This window comes from Zea mays, unplaced genomic scaffold (genome assembly GCF_902167145.1).
Source record: "Zea mays cultivar B73 unplaced genomic scaffold, Zm-B73-REFERENCE-NAM-5.0 scaffold_399, whole genome shotgun sequence".
NCBI classification, from domain to species: Eukaryota; Viridiplantae; Streptophyta; class Magnoliopsida; order Poales; family Poaceae; genus Zea; species Zea mays.
The window spans coordinates 19535-40876 of record NW_023367035.1 but is presented as its reverse complement, the minus strand read 5'-3'; the positions used below and the strand labels follow the sequence as shown (position 1 = coordinate 40876).

The window sequence follows — 21342 nt, the reverse complement described above, 5'->3', positions numbered from 1 at the left end:
CCTCTAATTTCATTGCAAAATGGTATCGAGAATTGATCCAATATGGATGGAATCATGAATAGTCATTGCTTTTGTATACTAATTCAAACCTGCTATCTATGGAGAAAATTGGATAAAAGAAATAAGTATTTATCGGGGAACACTCTGCAAAGATACAATTTATTTAAACCCATATTCTATCATATGAATGAAACATAGTTCGAAAAAAGAGGAATAAAAATAGTTTACTTAAGACTTATTTATTATTATTATTGAATTTCCATTTTCAACAGAGAACTCAAGATGATTAATCCTGAAATGAGAAGGATCCACTCTTTCCCAACAAATAAACTATCAACCTCAAAAAAAGTGGAATTAATTTAATGAATTAATCTATTTTTCTGTAACAAAAACAATTAACTATATAAACAAATAAGCTATGCCAATGAAAAGATTGGTCGTTTTTGAGTAGTTCTAAAATTCTCATACTTCTTCGACTCGAATAACAAAAGAAAGAACTCAAAATAAAAAAATAAGAAAAGTACGATTTTTTCGAATCCATTCTATCCAACGAACAGTTCTTACCTTAACCTTACCGAAATGGATCATTCTGGATATTTAAAGAATCACAGATCGAGATCGTTTTCGGCTTAACCAAAGAAAAGAAGGACGCTTCTTTTTTACTAATAATACAAGAAAACAAATAATACAAACAAAAATCTATCTCTATCATAAAGGGATAGGTCTCATTTTCTATACAGTGTTTTACCTCATTAATTTTTTTTTTTTTACTTACTTTAGTTCTTTAGTTTTGGGAAAATAAATAGGGGGTACTTCTTTTCTTTCATATTGGGTGTCAAATGGATCCTGTAAGAATTCCCACTTCATAGATACGGGGTATAAAGTTTATCCAAAAAGTTCCAATTTCAAAACACATATTCAAAACACATATGAGTAATGAGTAGTAGGGGCATATCCTGAATGTGCCTGATAGACAAAAATTTTTCATGAAAATAAAGATATTAAATTTGACTGGACTTGACACTTTATTTTTGTTTTCTGAGAAAGAAAAAAAATGCTTAGAAATGCATCTAATCTACGAGTTCATAAGAGATAATTATTCTCTTTAATAAACTTTTGTGTCGTGCAGGGCACAATACGATTCTATCTTTCGCTTCATCAGAAAAAATCTGGGACGAAAGGATTCGAACCTCCGAGTAACGGGACCAAAACCCGCTGCCTTACCACTTGGCCACGCCCCATGTCATTTCGTTTTATGAAACACTAATAAACACTATTATTTTTATATATTATTCGTCATCCCACTTCAATTACCTAAAAAATGAGGGATATTTTCTTGCTAGGATTCTAGACATGCAGATAATATAGAATCCAAAAAATGCATTGATCATTACATGGAATTCTATTAAGATATTATATGAAAGTCGAATTTCTTCCATTCTCATTTGAGAATGCGAATACAAGGAGGTATTTTGTGTTTGGGAAAGTCCGAAGAAAAAGGATTTGGAATCTACCTTTTCTTTTGCTTTTTCCCTTATAAAAATAACTCAATCAAAATCCAATTATCTACTCTACAAGAATGAAATGCTTGTTATGCCTAATATACTTAGTTTAAACCTGTATCTGTTTTAATTCTGTTCTTTGTCCGACTAGCTTTTTCTTCGCCAAATTACCCGAAGCTTATGCCATTTTCAACCCAATCGTGGATGTTATGCCTGTCATACCTGTACTCTTTTTTCTATTAGCGTTTGTTTGGCAAGCTGCTGTAAGTTTTCGATGAAATCTTTACTATTCTGCCTGCCAAATTGAATGATGTATTCATTCCAAAAAAAAAAATGGATAAGAGCCGAGAAGTCTTATATTATGAACCTTCGATTCTAAAATGAAAATTCTTCTACATTGAATGTATAGCTGCAGCAATAAATTTGATCAGCCTTTCTACCCCCTGCGCCTACGTTGAACAGGTACCTTTAGGTACCCACACAATACCTAAACTATTTTGATATTGATAAGAGTGCTTATTATAAGCAATTCTTGCAATTTTTTTAAGAATTGATTTTTGCATTTTAGGTGTCAAAATAAAGAAAACCCCATCCTAGTGGATCCGTGTGGTAAGGAAAAATGGGTAATCTATTCCTTAACAAAAAAAATTTTGGAGATTATGTAATGCTTACTCTCAAACTTTTTGTTTATACAGTAGTGATATTCTTTGTTTCCCTCTTTATCTTTGGATTCTTATCTAATGACCCAGGACGTAATCTGGGCGTGAGGAGTAAAAATCAAAAATTTTTTGGAATTTTTTCTTATAAATTTAAATTGGATTTATTTCGTACATTTATTTATGAGAAAATCCGGGGGTCAGAATTCCTTACAATTCGAAAGTCCCAAATGATCCGAGGGGGCGGAAAGAGAGGGATTCGAACCCTCGGTACAAAAAAATTGTACAACGGATTAGCAATCCGCCGCTTTAGTCCACTCAGCCATCTCTCCCCGTTCCAAATCGAAAGGTTTTCATGATATGGCAGAGGCAAGAAATAACGATTGTCAAAAATCCTTCCTTTTTCTTTCATTTCAAAAGTGCATAAAAATTATATTGCCAATTCCATTTTAATTATATTCTTTTTTCTTAATGTTAATAAAAAAAAGAAGAAAATTCTGGTTTTTTCTTTCCAAAATTCGATATAGGCTGAAAGACAATCAGATCTTTTTTCTCTTCAGCGGGCAGTTCCATATAGAATTTGTTAGAATAAAACAAGCGGGTTAAAAAAAAAACTCTTTTTTTTATTTATCCACAAAGCAAAAAGGTTCTTATCAAACCCACAATAAAATGGGAAAGAAAGATAAAGTAAGTAGACCTGACCCCTTGAATAATGCCTCTATCTGCTATTCTGATATATAAATTCGATGTGGATGAATTGGTGTATAAGCGCATTTTTGTATTTCCTTAGACTTAGATCGCGCAAGGCAAGAATTTTTCGCTATTTACGATTTCATATTCTTGTTACTAGACGTTCTATAGGAATAAGAAGAAATCGCAACTCTTTTCCGTTACACATAATAAATAAAGGGTTTCAAAAGTCAATTTTTCTTTCAATATCTTCTTTTTTTTTTCAGAATTCCATTTTTGTTCTTCCACCCATGCAATAGAGAGCGAATGAGAAAAGAGGGGTTTTCCCTTAAAAAATGGGCTTTGAAATAGAAATCATGGAATAATGCTGAATTCAAATGTTTATTTCTTTATTTCTTTTCTATAGTATAAGAAAAATGAATTAAATGAAATTTGTGGATTTAGCACGACCTGGGTTGTGACCCCATAGATAAAAATGCAAAATTTCTATCTTCGAGACGACTGAAAAAGGGCATTGAACGAGAAAGAAATCGTCCACAGATAATCAAACTATCGTATGCCCTGGAAGTAATATGAGGTGCTCGAAAATGGTTGAAGTAATTGAATAGGAGGATCACTATGACTATAGCCGTTGGTAGAGTTACTAAAGAAGAAAACGATCTATTTGATATTATGGACGACTGGTTACGAAGGGACCGTTTCGTTTTTGTAGGATGGTCCGGCTTATTGCTCTTTCCTTGTGCTTATTTCGCTTTAGGGGGTTGGTTTACAGGGACTACTTTTGTAACTTCTTGGTATACCCATGGATTGGCTAGTTCCTATTTGGAAGGTTGCAATTTCTTAACCGCGGCGGTTTCCACACCTGCCAATAGTTTAGGCACACTCTTTGTTGCTACTATGGGGACCGGAAGCACAGGGAGATTTTACTCGTTGGTGTCAATTAGGTGGTCTTTGGACTTTTGTCGCTCTCCATGGAGCTTTTGCACTAATAGGTTTCATGCTACGTCAATTTGAACTTGCTCGGTCTGTTCAATTGCGGCCTTATAATGCAATTTCATTCTCTGGTCCAATCGCTGTTTTTGTTTCCGTATTCCTTATTTATCCACTGGGACAATCTGGTTGGTTCTTTGCGCCGAGTTTTGGCGTAGCAGCTATATTCGGTTCATCCTTTTCTTCCAAGGATTTCATAATTGGACGTTGAACCCATTTCATATGATGGGAGTTGCCGGAGTATTAGGCGCAGCTCTGCTATGCGCTATCCACGGGGCTACCGTAGAAAACACTCTATTCGAAGATGGCGATGGTGCAAATACCTTCCGTGCTTTTAACCCACTCAAGCTGAAGAAACTTATTCAATGGTCACTGCTAACCGCTTTTGGTCCCAAATCTTTGGTGTTGCTTTTTCCAATAAACGTTGGTTACATTTCTTTATGCTATTTGTACCCGTCACCGGTTTATGGATGAGTGCTATTGGCGTAGTTGGTCTGGCTCTGAACCTACGTGCCTATGACTTCGTTTCCCAGGAAATCCGTGCAGCGGAAGATCCTGAATTTGAGGACTTTCTACACCAAAAATATTCTTTTAAAACGAGGGTATTCGTGCGTGGATGGCAGCTCAGGATCAGCCTCATGAAAATCTTATATTCCCTGAGGAGGTTCTACCACGTGGAAACGCTCTTTAATGGAACTTTCGTTTTAGCTGGTCGTGACCAAGAAACCACCGGCTTTGCTTGGTGGGCTGGGAATGCCAGACTTATCAATTTGTCCGGTAAACTACTTGGAGCTCATGTAGCCCATGCCGGATTAATCGTATTCTGGGCCGGAGCAATGAACCTATTTGAAGTGGCCCATTTCGTACCAGAAAAAGCCCATGTATGAACAAGGGTTGATTTTACTTCCGCACTTAGCTACTCTAGGTTGGGGAGTAGGGCCGGGGGGGAGAAGTTCTAGATACTTTTCCTTACTTTGTATCCGGAGTACTTCACTTAATTTCCTCCGCAGTCTTAGGCTTCGGTGGCATTTATCACGCGCTTCTGGGACCCGAGACTCTTGAAGAATCTTTTCCATTCTTTGGTTATGTATGGAAAGATAGAAATAAAATGACTACAATTTTGGGTATTCACTTAATTTTGTTAGGTCTAGGTGCTTTTCTTCTAGTACTCAAGGCTCTTTATTTGGCGGCGTATATGATACCTGGGCCCCCGGGGGGGGGGATTGTAAGAAAAATTACCAATTTGACCCTTAGCCCCGGTGTTATATTTGGTTATTTACTAAAATCCCCTTTTGGGGGAGAAGGATGGATTGTTAGTGTGGATGATTTAGAAGATATAATTGGGGGACATGTATGGTTGGGTTCCATTTGTGTACTTGGCGGAATTTGGCATATCTTAACCAAACCCTTTGCATGGGCTCGCCGTGCATTTGTATGGTCTGGCGAAGCTTACTTGTCTTATAGTTTAGGTGCTTTATCTGTTTTTGGTTTTATCGCTTGTTGTTTTGTCTGGTTCAATAATACGGCTTATCCAAGTGAGTTTTACGGGCCCACTGGACCAGAAGCTTCTCAAGCTCAAGCATTTACTTTTCTAGTTAGAGACCAGCGTCTTGGAGCTAATGTAGGGTCTGCCCAAGGACCGACGGGTTTAGGTAAATATCTAATGCGTTCCCCAACGGAGAGGTTATTTTTGGAGGGGAAACTATGCGTTTTTGGGACCTTCGTGCTCCGTGGTTAGAACCTCTAAGGGGCCCCAACGGTTTGGACTTGAGTAGGTTGAAAAAAAGACATCCAACCTTGGCAAGAACGACGTTCAGCAGAATATATGACCCATGCTCCTTTAGGCTCTTTAAATTCCGTGGGTGGCGTAGCTACCGAGATCAATGCTGTTAATTATGTCTCCCCTAGAAGTTGGTTAGCGACCTCCCATTTTGTTCTAGGATTCTTCTTTTTTGTGGGCCATTTGTGGCATGCAGGAAGAGCCCGAGCTGCTGCAGCAGGCTTTGAAAAGGGAATTGATCGCGATTTGGAACCTGTTCTTTACATGACCCCTCTTAACTAAGATTTTTTATTTATACCTGTTCTAGTTTTTTTCTGTTCTGGCTCGGTTATTCCATCTAGCCGAGCCATTCATGCTTTTTTATGAAAGAATGATATAAGGGGGGCTGCACAAAGAAAAACATAGATAGAAAGAAGCAAATGTATTCAATATACAAAAGGAGAGAGAGGGATTCGAACCCTCGATAGTTCCTAGAACTATACCGGTTTTCAAGACCGGAGCTATCAACCACTCAGCCATCTCTCCACAGCCCAATCCCTATTTTATTCCTACAAATAGAACATAGCTATATGAAATGATCTACTAACTCATCTCAGATGCAAGTCCACTTTCAATATATCTCTGTATAAGCGGTAAGGAAAAAAGTTTTAATAAAAAAGAAGAATCAATGGATTCATGATTAAACCCCTCCTACTTCTTGTATTTTCATACAATTTTGATTAAGTGAGGGATCAAATAGAAATATGTAGTCAACTTTATTTGAAGGTAGTTTGGAGGATTATAAATATGAAGTATTGCTTTCCAATTAGCTGTTTTTTGCATTAATTGCGACTTCCTCAGTTTTAGTAATTAGTGTACCCCTTGTATTTGCTTCTCCTGATGGTTGGTCAAATAATAAAAACGTTGTATTTTCCGGTACATCATTATGGATTGGATTAGTCTTTCCTGGTAGCTATTCTGAATTCTCTTATTTCTTGAATTTGTTTAGTATTTAGTAACCCGATACAAAATAAATAAAAAGAAAAGGCCCTTTTTCGAAAAAATTAGGATTTTATACACATTAAAATGCTATTTTCGTTCCGAATTATTACCTCTTCTCTTTCATTATTATGAAATTCTATTGCCATTAGAATATTGATTGATAGACAGTTAATAAAAAGAAAACTCTAATAGAAAATGAAACGGTCGACCCAGACATAGACGGTCGACCCAGACATAGACGGTCGACCCAGGTGGATATACCCTATAAAATATAGGACGTAGCAAGCGTAGTTCAATGTAGCGAGCGTAGTTCAGTGGTAAAACATCTCCTTGCCAAGGAGAAGATACGGGTTCGATTCCCGTCGCTCGCCAGCTTAATTTAGTAAGGTGCTATGATAAAAATTCAGTCTAGTTGACTACTTAACTACTTAATATTATAGTTTATATTTAATATTATAGTTTATATTATAGTAAATTATATATATTTATTTTTAATATAGTAAATTATTATAGTAAATGACTACTTAACTACTTCTATTAAATTACTATTTAATATTAAATGAATATTAAATTAAGTAGTTGTTAGTCTAGTACTGTACCCCTTCCTATCTTATCCTTCCTTTGCACCCGACTCAAAAAAAAAAGAGTGCTTCGAGGGTGCAAATCCAACTTTCTAAGAAAGTTCCCTAAACCGGGGATTCGCCGAGACAAACAAGAGACAAACGGTTTTGAAAGGGGGATAGGCTATGCTTTTCTTTCATTTTTTTTTTTTTTTTTTCTGCCTGCTAAATAAAAAAAAAGGGTTGGATATAGCCCTCTATCATATATATACAAATAGAATAGTCCATTTATACGGACTGCTAAGTGCGGAGACGGGAATCGAACCCGTGACCTCAAGGTTATGAGCCTCGTGAGCTACAAAACTGCTCTACTCCGCTCTGTAGGGCCGAAAACTGGTGGACGAAAGAAAAAGGTGGAATACAAGTCTCTACCATGTCTAGACAAACAAATGGAATAGTCTTTTTATACAGAATGGAGCGGGTAGCGGGAATCGAACCCGCATCGTTAGCTTGGAAGGCTAGGGGTTATAGTCGACGTTGGTTGATTATTTTTGACGTCTCTAATTCAAAACCGAACATGAAATTTTGATTTCATTCGGCTCCTTTATGGATATTCTCACCACTTAACATCTATGTCAGCTTTTCTGTCTGAATGGAACCAAAGCTCTCCGCTTCTAGATGATCCCTATAGAATAGGAGATAGAAATTCTCCTAAATATCTATCTAATCTACTTACTTCGTTCCCTAATTTCATTCAAGAGATCCTGAGGAAAAGAGTTGGGTTTCCACCGAGCTGAAACAATATAATATACTGATGGTTCTAGTAAACCAAAACCATCGTTTTTTAGCTATTGGGCTTCCATTTCCTACAAAACAAAAGAAGATTTAGTTACGATTGGAAATAACCTTTTTTGTATCTTCATCCATAGATCCTTTACTCATATTTATTCAATCGGAATACTTATCGGAATACTTAATCCAATGCAAAATTATGCTTCGCGACTACGTACTCATAATCGAATTTGTATTTTAGATGCAAATTCAATTAGTCTTTGGATACTAATCGGGAGAATGTATATTCTTCCTCAATATGCTATTGAGAGGAAAAGGATTAAATCCTTTATAAGAACTAAAGTTTTCATCGGAAATATGAATATAAAAAAACTTAAGGATGCCTTAAGTATATCATTTCAAATTCAGTTATTAATAGAACGAATCACACTTTTACCACTAAACTATACCCGCTACATGTAGATTATGATACCAATGCTACCCTTTGTCAAGGGTAGCCATTCGAGAAGGAGGCTAATTCCACCTTATCGAATCAAAGGAGAAAGTTCATGGCGGTGGGCGGTTGGTACTTCAATCGCGGACCTTTACTTTAGGATTTAGATAGCCCCTCTCTAGTCTGTAAAATACATCTCTTCTTACCATACCAATAGCGTATGAACCAAATGTATGCATTTCGATTAGGAATCTATTCTACGGTTATGACTACAGGATCATTATTTGTGAGGACGTAAATGTGCCAGACTGTTGTAAGGAATCGTTAATTATTCCTACAATATATACTAAGAGATATAAAGGCAGTACAGTCCCCATAAATCCCTTTCTTCCTTTTCTTTTTTGTTCAGAATTGAACAAAGAAATTGCGAAAGATGTTTTCTTCCTCCACGTATCATGAAGTGCGAGCCATAGGGAAGGAGTGAGATGACTTTCCAAAATTTTTCATAGACTTCGTCTATCGCTTGAGAGAAGCAACAAAGAGTAATACTTAAAAAGAAAAGCAGATACGAATCGCTGGTTAGTCGATCCTCTCCATTTCCTAATTTCCTCTCTTCTTTTCCGCTCAATTCTAGTTTATTAGATTCTTGTTTAAAAAGAATCAAAGAAGATGAATAGAACTAAGAACACATAAAAAAAGAGCATAGAGAACCATTACCAAACGTTCCTCCTAAGAATCATATTGGGTATCTATCCCCTTCCTTTTAACCCTAGGATCGAAAATCTAGAATCCTCCCTTTTCCTAGTGTTCGGAAACGGAAAACCCTGAACCTGGAGGAGTTAGGTATGGTAGGATATGCTTTTTATTTTTTGTTGGACAGGCAGTAGTATAATTTTGATACTCTGCAGTATAAATTCGACTCCCAACCCTTTTTTTTAGAATAAAATTGTTGATAAAACTCCAACATAGTTTGTTCCAAATCCACTATATCCTTGTAGAATAGTCAAGTACCCCCATTTCCAAGGGGTACCTGTTGAAAATCGTTTCAACAAATCCGTCCAAAACTTTTAAGAAAAATGAAAAAGTTTTGAACTCGAAAGTTTTTCCAAAAGATGCCTGCTAAAAATTGTTTCAATCTCTCACCAAAACAGATAAGAAGTATATCACTGAAAATTACTATCCAGCCATAGGGGTATATGAAGAGCGCAAATTCCTTTATACCCCACCCAATTAGAATTAGGGGAAATAAAACATAAATGGAGAAAGTTCTCATCATAAGATCAGCCAATAGAAGAAAAAAGTCCCTAATTCTGCAGAACATTCTGAGCACGTGAAAAGTGAATAGCCTAAAGATAAAAAAAAAAGTTTATCATTTTTTAACAGCAGTTCTTATTGCCCCTTTGGCCTTTTTGGCCCATTGTTGTATCCGATTCAACAATTGATACATATTTTGTTCTCTTCTTAACAAAAAAAATGGAACTTCCGGACTTTGGTTTGGTGAGTCGTACGAGATCGTGTTTACATACCTATGAACTTAGCCTCTTCAAGTGTATCCGATATATATAATAATTTTTGGGTGTGTCAATTCTCTGTTCATGTATTTTATTATACATGATATGTATATGTATTTATTTATATAATAATAAATACCTATACTTTGTGCAAGTGATAAGAGATAATATGAAAGATTTTCTTATTTTTCTTAATTTTCTCAAGATTTTAAACCTCGCCATAAATAAACTTCGATATCTCGATCTCGATATATAGAAAAGAAAATCTCTACATATCTCTATATATACATATATTATGTACATTAATATATACATGTAATATGTACATTATGCAGTAGACCCATAATGGTAAATGAAAGTGGCTAATTATTGAATAAAAAGCCCTTTTAACTCAGTGGTAGAGTAATGCCATGGTAAGGCATAAGTCATCGGTTCAAATCCGATAAAGGGCTTTTCGCTTAGTGGTAGAATAATGCCTTGGTAAGACAGAAGTCATCGGTTCGAATCCGATAAAGTACTTTTCTACTAAATTCATTCATTTCTTTTTTGAAAATGTCCCCATTTTTTTTTTTTTTGCAATTTTATGACTTAGTTTAGTGCGAGATGCCCACATTTTTGGTCTGAACACTAAACGAAGCACAGAGTTAAAATTACAAAAAAAAATGAAATTGGACTCTTTTTCCTGTTATAGCAATCAATACCTGTACTGAACTAATTTAGATTCCTTTTTATTAGTCTATTCGTATTCTATACCCTTTAAACGAATTTCCTTAACCTTAAAAAGCTTAAAAAGTAGGGGATGATCCGTGAATTAACCTAACCATCAACTAAAAAAAATCCTATGAAAGCATAACAGAAAAGTAGTAAAGACTCTTTTCTTTGATCTAGTTCGAAGAGTATATTGACAATTCCAAAAAACTGCTCATACTATCATTATAGTATAATGACGAGTGGTTGTATATGGTGCTATCGTCTAGTGATGCCCCCATCGTCTAGTGGTTCAGGACATCTCTCTTTCAAGGAGGCAGCGGGGATTCGACTTCCCCTGGGGGTAGGGAGTATTATAAAAAGAGGTTAATCATAGATTATCAAAAAGCCTAGAAAAAATTCTTCCTGGGGTCGATGCCCGAGCGGTTAATGGGGGACGGACTGTAAATTCGTTGACGATATGTCTACGCTGGTTCAAATCCAGCTCGGCCCAAAAATTTAGGGCTTCGTGAATATGAACTAAATCTATTTTTTTTATGGAAGAAAAAAGATGTATTATCTATAGAAATAAAGGATAAAGAGAAACGGGGAAATTGATTTCTAATCCGTATCTCTCTGATTCTTTGTCTTACAAAGAAAAGACAAAGAAAAGAGCTTTTCTTATGGAAAAGCGGATTATCGTTTATTTTTAGGGATAAAAAATCGCAACATACTAGTTATGCCACTCTCACTATACCCGCATAGGATATGCGGGTATGTAGTATATGATTCGTCTATTTCTTAGAGCACGACAGACGGATCGAATCTTCTATTTAAGAATAGGCATGCCATACACCCCGCAGGGATTGTAGTTCAATTGGTCAGAGCACCGCCCTGTCAAGGCGGAAGCTGCGGGTTCGAGCCCCGTCAGTCCCGAACTAGGGTTCAATGAATGGACAAATTCATCTTTTCTTTTTTCATGGAAATTTTTGATGAAAAAAGGGGGGGGGGGGGACAGGAGGCAAGATCAAATATCTATGGGGCACCCTTACTTCACTTTTATTTTTTTGCATTTCTCAGTAAAAAGAGAGCAGTGCAGTATAGAATTTTTTTGCACTACTTCCGGTTGATAAGGAAAGGCATACATATCATACGTGGATTAGTATAATTTAGGATACTACTCCATTTTTATGATGATACCACCCTCATCTTAACTTCCTATTCGACTCTTATGAAATCGAGTACCGGTATTTTACCGGAATCCATACATAAACCGTATTCGTTTATTGTTAGAGAATGAATTTCATCTAATTAGTTACTTTTTGGGGGTTAAACCGCACCCCTTCCATTTTCTAGTTCCAACTTTGTTTGTGTATATAATTGGAAAGAATCCACCTCATTCTCACTCCATTTGCCGACTCCTTTTTTTATGGATTTGCTCTCATCTTTAGACCCCAAAAAGCGTATATGGATAGTAACCTAATAAAATAAAAACCAAGCAAACGCTCTTTTTCCTAAATTTAAATATGGGATCCTTTTTATTTAAGATCCTCTTTTCTCCATCTCATTTCTACTTCTACTGCTTATTGGGATGTCTATGTGACCCATAGAAAGTTGGTCATATAATACATACATAATTGTATGTATAACTATAAGAAAAAGGAAGTGAAATTGGATAAGATAAGAAAGATTTTGGGTTATACATATAGAAAAGCAAAAGTAGAAAAGAATGAAAAAAGAATAGAGGGGGTTTCGAATCCAATCAAAAAACCTATTTTGGTCTTAGTATGGATAAGAGATCTTCCTATGTTATATTATTCCACTATCCACCATGAATTGATTTGATAGATGCAATATTCATAATATTGAATTGATTCAGTATTATCAGAATGCAAGTCCTCCCCTTGAATTTACAGGATACCCCTTTTTCCTCTCCATGGGATTACATCCCGAGTTATTGTGAAAAAAATAAATAAATAAAGAGGTTATGGAAGTAAATATTCTCGCATTTATTGCTACAGCATTGTTCATTCTAGTTCCTACTGCCTTTTTACTTATTATTTATGTAAAAACAGCCAGTCAAAATGATTAATTGGAATTCCAATTAATCATTGAAGAAATGAAAAAGGGATTAAAGAAAATAAAAAAATCCAAGTCTTAAATGAAAGGGTCTGGTTGGAATCATAAAGTGTGGTAGAAAGAACTACATATAGTTTTTTCTACCACACTTTAGATTCTTTCTATTATATTATCTTGAATCTACATAGAATCGATTAGTAGATTGAAATAGTAGTCTAATTCAACTTCTTTTTTCACTGCATCCACTTAATTTCAATCAGTCAAAATCAAAAAATCGAAGATAATTCTTCATTGAAAGAATCCAAGGAGGGGGAGAAAAATAATACGAGAATAGACTAGAATAGATTATAGTAAAAGAAAAAAAGTAAAAGGAAAAACCTACGAATCTTTCATGCTTAAAAAAGGTGCGAGATGCTTCAATCGAGATCCTTCAAAAAAAAAAAAAAAAGAACATCAAAAATTTTCTAAGAATAAGAAAATAGTATAAATGGAAAATGTGCGATATATTGTGAATAGCTTCGTGTAAGAAAGTCTAATTTTCTTATGTTCTAATTTTCTTATGTATAGAACTTTCTTTTTACTCATAATTTCTAGTAGAATAGAAGTTATGAATTACTATAATCGCCCTTTCTATTCTATTATACTGGAATAGAACGACTCTTTCTTACTTTCTTAAAAGAGTTTCTTACAAGAGTGAAACAAAACTAAAGAAAGAGAGAAAAAATAAAGTTTGGCAAAATTATTAATGCAAAACGATCAATTAAAGAAAAGAGTTGATACTACAATTCGACTACTCAATCAATTGGTAGTATCCCTAGAGTCCACTCCTCCCCCATACTACTAGCGAAAGAGAAAATGTAAAGACTACCATTAAAGCAGCCCAAGTGAGACTTACTATATCCATGTAAATTATGTCTCCTATTTCTATGAAAGAATTCTTCTACTATTGATCAATAATCATAGTGGAATCAAGGGTACAGAGTCAAAAGGCCATTCTGCCCTAAGACTATGGATGAATCCGTTAAAGGAATTTACTCCTAACAAATTCTTATATGATTTCTGGTAGAATTGGAGAGCATTAAGTAGAAATATGATACATCGCTCTTTCCCTAAAAAAGAGTAGGGGATGCTCTGAATAGAAGACGCGGGAATAGAGAGATTTTTTCTTTCGTTTGTTACCTTTTTTATAAGCAAAGGACGTAAGAATACACCATAAAATTAGGATAGATAAATATTTATTGGATACCTAACTTACCCATGTTTATTTTTATTTTTGACCTAAACCCTACTGCTGCCCCGCTTTCTATCTTTCTATGAAAGAGTAAGGAGGTCTTATCCACAATCCAAAAATTGATTTTTGATCAGCCTATTCAATCTAATTCTCGACAGAATCAGTAGCCTTTACTTTAGTGTATGTAGGTAGCATAAGATGTACGAAGTGTATGTAGTAAGATGTACGATAAAGTGTATGTAGTAAGATGTACGATAAATAAAATGTATGATAATTAGGAAGTCTTTCTATTTCTTCGCAAAGTCCCTTCTTCAATCTTAGATTGAAAAAAGAATGCCCCTTAGGGACCTTTGGCTACGAAGATTTCTGACATCTTAGTCTCGTAGTTTTAAATTCCCGAATCGAATCGATTTAAATTAATAAAAGAATAAGGAAACGCTACCTCATCCCTATTGGTAGCCGTTTGGGCCACTGCCCACAAAACAAACCCTAGTTTGAGGGTAGAACTATGGTATGGATTCTCAAAATCCAGTATCGCCAAACCTAGTTACTCTCGTGCCCCAACTTAGGGGGGTACGAATTTGTCGAGTTTGATCAGTACTATAATCCTAAGTATTTTATTGATCAGGCGGCACCCAGATTTGAACTGGGGGTAAAGGATTTGCAGTCCCCTGCCTTACCACTTGGCCATGCCGCCAAAAAATCCGATCTAAAATCGAGAAAAGAGCAAGTATTCATTCACATTTTTTACTAATTACTAAAACCTTTTTTTCTTTTATCTTGAATCTAATTCTACTTACTTTTTAGAATCTTTTTCAAAAAATAGATTTCTGCTTTTTTGGATCCAGTTTCGCTTATTCTCCTCGATGGATTCTATCTTAAAACACACATTGCTAACACTAGAAAACTTCCCGCTTCTTTCTATTCTATTGAGATGACAAAGAAGAAAAGAAGAAAAAGTGGATTTCCAGTCGCAGGCTGCAAAATTCAGAACAAATTAGAACCATTAACTATAATATAATAAAATTAGAATATAATAATATAATTAACTATAATATAATAAAATAAAACTATAATATAATAATATAATAAATATAATATTATTATTATTATTTTTTGAATTGCAGTAGTGAACGACTCTTAAATCGGTATTCCCCCCCATTATTTTGAATGGCATAATAAAATAGAATAAGAATAAATGTTTCCCTAATCTGTATATAGGGAAACTCCAGGTCCGAACAGCATTATTATCTACAGATCCCCCTTATGTACATATTCCTATGGGGAATCGTGCTTTAATTTTTCATTGTATTAAATATCTTGAATAAAAAAAAAAGAGGGAATTTGCTCTGATATAGATTATAGCCAGGCCTTCTTGGCCCACCTAAGTGCAATTACGATAAAAGAAAGGATATGTAGATAGGTGGATAACTAGATTGGCAAGTACTTAAAAAATAAAGTACTTTATCTTTATTTTAGGATTCTACAACGAAATCCTTTATTTTCTAGCAAATTCTACTACTACGAAACAAAAAAGACCCTTCAAATTCTTTTTGAAAAAGAAACTAAGCGTGCTATTCTAAATCGAACTAAAGTCAAACTTTCTAGTGCTTATAATTCTTATGGCTTTATCCCTTTCATAGAAAGGAGATAAAAACGAGAAATCTTTGCTATCCAATCTTTTTAGAATATCATAAAGTTTCAGTGGCAGAATTTTTTTCTAGGACTGTTTTATCAATTCATTTTTATTCCATTTCAACCCCTGCTAAATTCGAACTTTCGTCGAAATCGTCTCTATTCATATGTATGAAATACATATATGAAATACGTATGTGGAGTTCCCTAGAATTTCATGTGATTCAGTAAACAGAATATGGATTCCATGATTGCTAGATTGATCCGTAGGGATTGATGAAGAGTGAGCTGATAATGGAATTTTTCTTCTATAAATAGGAAACTTAAGATTCAAATGCTCCGGAATGGAAATGAGGGAATGTCCACAATACCCGGATTTAGTCAGATCCAATTCGAGGGATTTTGTAGATTCATTAATCAAGGCTTGGCGGAAGAACTTGAGAAGTTTCCCACAATTAAAGATCCAGATCACGAAATTGCATTTCAATTATTTGCGAAAGGATATCAATTGCTAGAACCCTCGATAAAAGAAAGGAATGCTGTGTATGAATCACTCACCTATTCTTCCGAATTATATGTATCCGCGAGATTAATTTTTGGTTTCGATGTGCAAAAGGAAACCATTTCTATTGGAAACATTCCTATAATGAATTCCTTAGGAACCTTTATAATAAATGGAATATACCGAATTGTGATCAATCAAATATTGCTAAGTCCTGGTATTTACTACCGCTCGGAATTAGACCATAAGGGAATTTCTATATATACCGGGACTATAATATCAGATTGGGGAGGAAGGTCGGAATTAGCAATTGATAAAAAAGAAAGGATATGGGCTCGCGTGAGTAGAAAACAAAAGATATCTATTTTAGTTCTATCATCAGCTATGGGTTCGAATCTAAGAGAAATTTTAGATAATGTTTCCTACCCCGAAATTTTCTTGTCTTTCCCGAATGCTAAGGAGAAGAAGAGGATTGAGTCAAAAGAAAAAGCTATTTTGGAGTTTTATCAACAATTTGCTTGTGTAGGTGGGGACCTGGTATTTTCGGAGTCCTTATGCGAGGAATTACAAAAGAAATTTTTTCAACAAAATGTGAATTAGGAAGAGTTGGTCGACGAAATATGAATCGGAGACTGAATCTTGATATCCCTCAGAACAATACATTCTTGTTACCACGAGATGTATTGGCCGCTACGGATCATTTGATTGGAATGAAATTTGGAACGGGTATACTTGACGATGACGATATGAATCACTTGAAAAATAAACGTATTCGTTCGGTTGCAGATCTGTTACAAGATCAATTCGGACTGGCTCTTGGCCGTTTACAACATGCGGTTCAAAAAAACTATCCGTAGAGTATTCATACGTCAATCGAAACCGACTCCACAAACTTTGGTAACTCCAACTTCAACTTCGATTTTATTAATAACTACTTATGAGACCTTTTTTGGCACATACCCCTTAGCTCAAGTTTTTGATCAAACCAATCCATTGACACAAACGGTTCATGGGCGAAAAGTGAGTTGTTTGGGTCCAGGAGGATTGACGGGGAGAACTGCAAGTTTTCGGAGCCGAGATATTCATCCGAGTCACTATGGGCGTATTTGTCCAATTGACACGTCCGAAGGAATCAATGTTGGACTTACCGGATCGTTAGCTATTCATGCGAGAATTGATCACTGGTGGGGATCTATAGAGAGTCCGTTTTATGAAATATCTGAGAAAGCAAAAGAAAAAAAAGAGAGACAGGTAGTTTATTTATCACCAAATAGAGATGAATATTATATGATAGCAGCAGGAAATTCTTTGTCCTTGAATCAGGGTATTCAGGAAGAACAGGTTGTTCCAGCTAGATACCGTCAAGAATTCCTGACTATTGCATGGGAACAGATTCATGTTAGAAGTATTTTTCCTTTCCAATATTTTTCTATTGGAGGTTCTCTCATTCCTTTTATTGAGCATAATGATGCGAATCGGGCTTTAATGAGTTCTAATATGCAGCGCCAAGCAGTTCCACTTCTCGGTCCGAGAAGTGCATTGTTGGAACTGGATTGGAACGCCAAACAGCTCTAGATTCGAGGGTTTCCGTTATAGCCCAACGCGAGGGAAAGATCATTTCTAGTGATAGTCACAAGATCCTTTTATCAAGTAGTGGGAAGACCATAAGTATTCCTTTAGTTGCCCATCGGCGCTCTAACAAAAATACTTGTATGCACCAAAAACCTCGGGTTCCGCGGGGTAAATCCATTAAAAAAGGGCAAATTTTTAGCGGAGGGAGCAGCTACAGTTGGCGGGGAACTTGCTTTAGGAAAAAAACGTTTTAGTAGCTTATATGCCCTGGGAGGGTTACAATTTTGAAGACGCAGTACTAATTAGTGAACGTTTGGTATATGAGGATATTTATACTTCTTTTCACATCCGAAAATATGAAATTCAGACGGATACGACAAGCCAAGGCTCCGCTGAAAAAATCACTAAACAAATACCACATCTAGAAGAACATTTACTTCGCAATTTGGACAGAAATGGAGTTGTAAGGTTGGGATCCTGGGTAGAAACTGGCGATATTTTAGTAGGTAAATTAACGCCTCAGATAGCGAGCGAATCGTCCTATATCGCGGAAGCTGGATTATTACGGGCTATTTTTGGTCTTGAGGTATCCACTTCAAAAGAAACTTCTCTCAAACTACCTATAGGTGGAAGAGGGCGCGTTATCGATGTGAAATGGATCCAGAGGGACCCTTTGACATAATGGTTCGTGTATATATTTTACAGAAACGTGAAATCAAAGTTGGGGATAAAGTAGCTGGAAGACACGGGAATAAGGGGATCATTTCCAAAATTTTGCCCTAGGCAAGATATGCCCTATTTGCAGATGGAACACCTTGTTGATATGGTCTTCAATCCCTTAGGAGTACCCTCACGAATGAATGTGGGACAAATATTTGAAAGCTCGCTCGGATTAGCAGGGGATCTGCTAAAGAAACATTATAGAATAGCACCCTTTGATGAGAGATATGAGCAAGAGGCTTCAAGAAAACTTGTGTTTTCGGAATTATATGAAGCCAGTAAACAAACAAAAAATCCATGGGTATTTGAACCCGAGTACCCGGGAAAAAGCAGAATATTTGATGGAAGAACAGGAGATCCCTTCGAACAGCCTGTTCTAATAGGGAAGGTCCTATATCTTAAAATTAATTCATCAAGTTGATGAGAAAATTCATGGACGTTCTACTGGGCCCTACTCACTTGTTACCCAACAACCCGTTAGAGGAAGAGCCAAGCAAGGGGGACAACGAATAGGAGAAATGGAAGTTTGGGCTTTAGAAGGATTTGGTGTTGCTCATATTTTACAAGAGATACTTACTTATAAATCTGATCATCTTATAGCTCGCCAAGAAATACTTAATGCTACGATCTGGGGAAAAAGAGTGCCTAATCACGAGGATCCGCCAGAATCTTTTCGAGTGCTCGTTCGAGAACTACGATCTTTGGCTCTAGAACTGAACCATTTCCTTGTATCTGAGAAGAACTTCCAGGTTAATAGGGAGGATGTTTGATCGGAATAAATATAAATTTTTTTCTTATTTCTATTTTATGATTGACCAATATAAACATAAACAACTTCAAATTGGACTCGTTTCCCCTCAACAAATAAAGGCTTGGGCTAAAAAAATCCTACCTAATGGGGAAGTCGTTGGCGAAGTCACAAGGCCCTCCACTTTTCATTATAAAACCGATAAACCAGAAAAAGATGGATTGTTTTGCGAAAGAATCTTTGGACCCATAAAAAGCGGAATTTTGTGCTTGTGGAAACTCTCGAGCGAGCGTAGCTGAAAACGAAGACGAATAGATTTTGCCAAAAATGCGGGGTAGAATTTGTTGATTCTCGGATACGAAGATATCAAATGGGATACATCAAACTAGCATGTCCAGTGACTCATGTGTGGTATTTGAAAGGTCTTCCTAGTTATATTGCGAATCTTTTAGATAAACCCCTTAAGAAATTGGAGGGCCTAGTATATGGTGATTTCTCTTTTGCTAGGCCCAGCGCTAAAAAACCTACTTTCTTACGATTACGGGGTTTATTCGAAGATGAAATTTCATCCTGTAACCACAGTATTTCTCCCTTTTTTTCTACCCCAGGCTTTGCAACATTTCGAAATCGGGGAAATTGCAACAGGAGCAGGCGCTATTAGAGAACAATTAGCAGATTTAGATTTGCGAATTATTATAGAGAATTCTTTGGTTGAATGGAAGGAATTAGAAGACGAGGGGTATAGTGGAGATGAATGGGAAGATAGAAAAAGACGAATAAGAAAAGTTTTTTTGATTAGACGCATGCAATTGGCGAAACATTTTATTCAAACAAATGTAGAACCAGAATGGATGGTTTTGTGCTTATTACCGGTTCTTCCTCCCGAATTGAGACCCATTGTTTATAGATCTGGGGATAAAGTAGTGACTTCAGATATTAATGAACTTTATAAGAGAGTTATCCGTCGGAACAACAACCTTGCCTATCTATTAAAAAGAAGTGAATTAGCACCAGCAGATTTAGTAATGTGCCAGGAAAAATTGGTACAAGAAGCCGTGGATACACTTCTTGATAGTGGGTCCCGCGGGCAACCGACGAGGGATGGTCACAATAAAGTATACAAATCACTTTCAGATGTAATTGAGGGTAAAGAGGGGAGGTTTCGCGAGACTCTGCTTGGGAAACGGGTCGATTACTCGGGGCGTTCTGTCATTGTTGTGGGTCCTTCGCTTTCATTACATCAATGTGGATTACCTCTAGAGATAGCAATAAAGCTTTTTCAGCTATTTGTAATTCGCGATTTAATCACGAAACGTGCTACTTCTAATGTCAGGATTGCTAAAAGGAAAATTTGGGAAAAGGAACCCATTGTATGGGAAATACTTCAAGAAGTTATGCGGGGACATCCTGTACTGTTGAACAGAGCACCTACCCTGCATAGATTAGGCATACAGGCCTTCCAACCCACTTTAGTAGAGGGACGTACTATGTGTTTACATCCATTAGTGTGTAAGGGTTTCAATGCGGACTTTGATGGGGATCAAATGCTGTTCACCTACCTTTATCCTTGGAAGCTCAGGCGGAAGCCCGTTTACTTATGTTTTCTCATATGAATCTCCTGTCTCCCGCTATTGGAGATCCTATTTGCGTGCCAACCCAAGACATGCTTATCGGACTTTATGTATTAACGATTGGAAACCGTCTAGGTATTTGTGCAAATAGATATAATAGTTGCGGAAACTCTCCAAATAAAAAAGTAAACTACAATAATAACAATTATTATAAGTATACGAAAGATAAAGAACCCCATTTTTCTAGTTCCTATGATGCACTGGGAGCTTATAGACAAAAACGAATCGGTTTAAACAGTCCCTTGTGGCTCCGATGGAAACTAGATCAACGCATCGTTGGGTCAAGAGAAGTTCCGATTGAAGTTCAATATGAATCTTTTGGGACTTATCATGAGATTTATGCCCACTATCTAGTAGTGGGAAATAGAAAAAAAGAAATCCGTTCTATATACATTCGAACCACTCTTGGTCATATTTCTTTTTATAGAGAAATAGAGGAAGCCATACAAGGATTTAGTCGGGCCTATTCATACACTATCTAAACAAGGAAGTTAGATTCGGCGATGCCCCTTTCGGGGGGCATTCCGATTTCGCTAGTACCATCTTTTTTGCCGCGCAAATCCAGATTGAGATTGAGGAAAGGGAGTAAATTAAGTTTTCGAATCACTGACTCAGGCCCATTGTCGAATCCTACTCAGCAAT

The 21342-nt window shown here is 36.2% G+C and overlaps 6 non-coding genes across 6 annotated transcripts; 3 read left to right on the top strand and 3 right to left on the bottom strand.

Moving 5' to 3' along the window:
• Positions 1-2402: 2402 nt before the first annotated feature.
• Positions 2403-2490, bottom strand: TRNAS-GCU (transfer RNA serine (anticodon GCU)). Its single transcript has one exon. It is a non-coding gene; the product is annotated as a tRNA-Ser (tRNA).
• A 3565-nt stretch (positions 2491-6055) lies between these two features.
• TRNAS-UGA (transfer RNA serine (anticodon UGA)) lies at positions 6056-6143 on the bottom strand. The gene has a single exon. It is a non-coding gene; the product is annotated as a tRNA-Ser (tRNA).
• A 756-nt stretch (positions 6144-6899) lies between these two features.
• TRNAG-GCC (transfer RNA glycine (anticodon GCC)) lies at positions 6900-6970 on the top strand. The gene has a single exon. It is a non-coding gene; the product is annotated as a tRNA-Gly (tRNA).
• A 3305-nt stretch (positions 6971-10275) lies between these two features.
• Positions 10276-10347, top strand: TRNAT-GGU (transfer RNA threonine (anticodon GGU)). The gene has a single exon. It is a non-coding gene; the product is annotated as a tRNA-Thr (tRNA).
• Positions 10348-11444: 1097 nt separating this feature from the next.
• On the top strand, positions 11445-11518 carry TRNAD-GUC (transfer RNA aspartic acid (anticodon GUC)). Its single transcript has one exon. It is a non-coding gene; the product is annotated as a tRNA-Asp (tRNA).
• Positions 11519-14518: 3000 nt separating this feature from the next.
• On the bottom strand, positions 14519-14589 carry TRNAC-GCA (transfer RNA cysteine (anticodon GCA)). Its single transcript has one exon. It is a non-coding gene; the product is annotated as a tRNA-Cys (tRNA).
• Positions 14590-21342: the final 6753 nt, after the last annotated feature.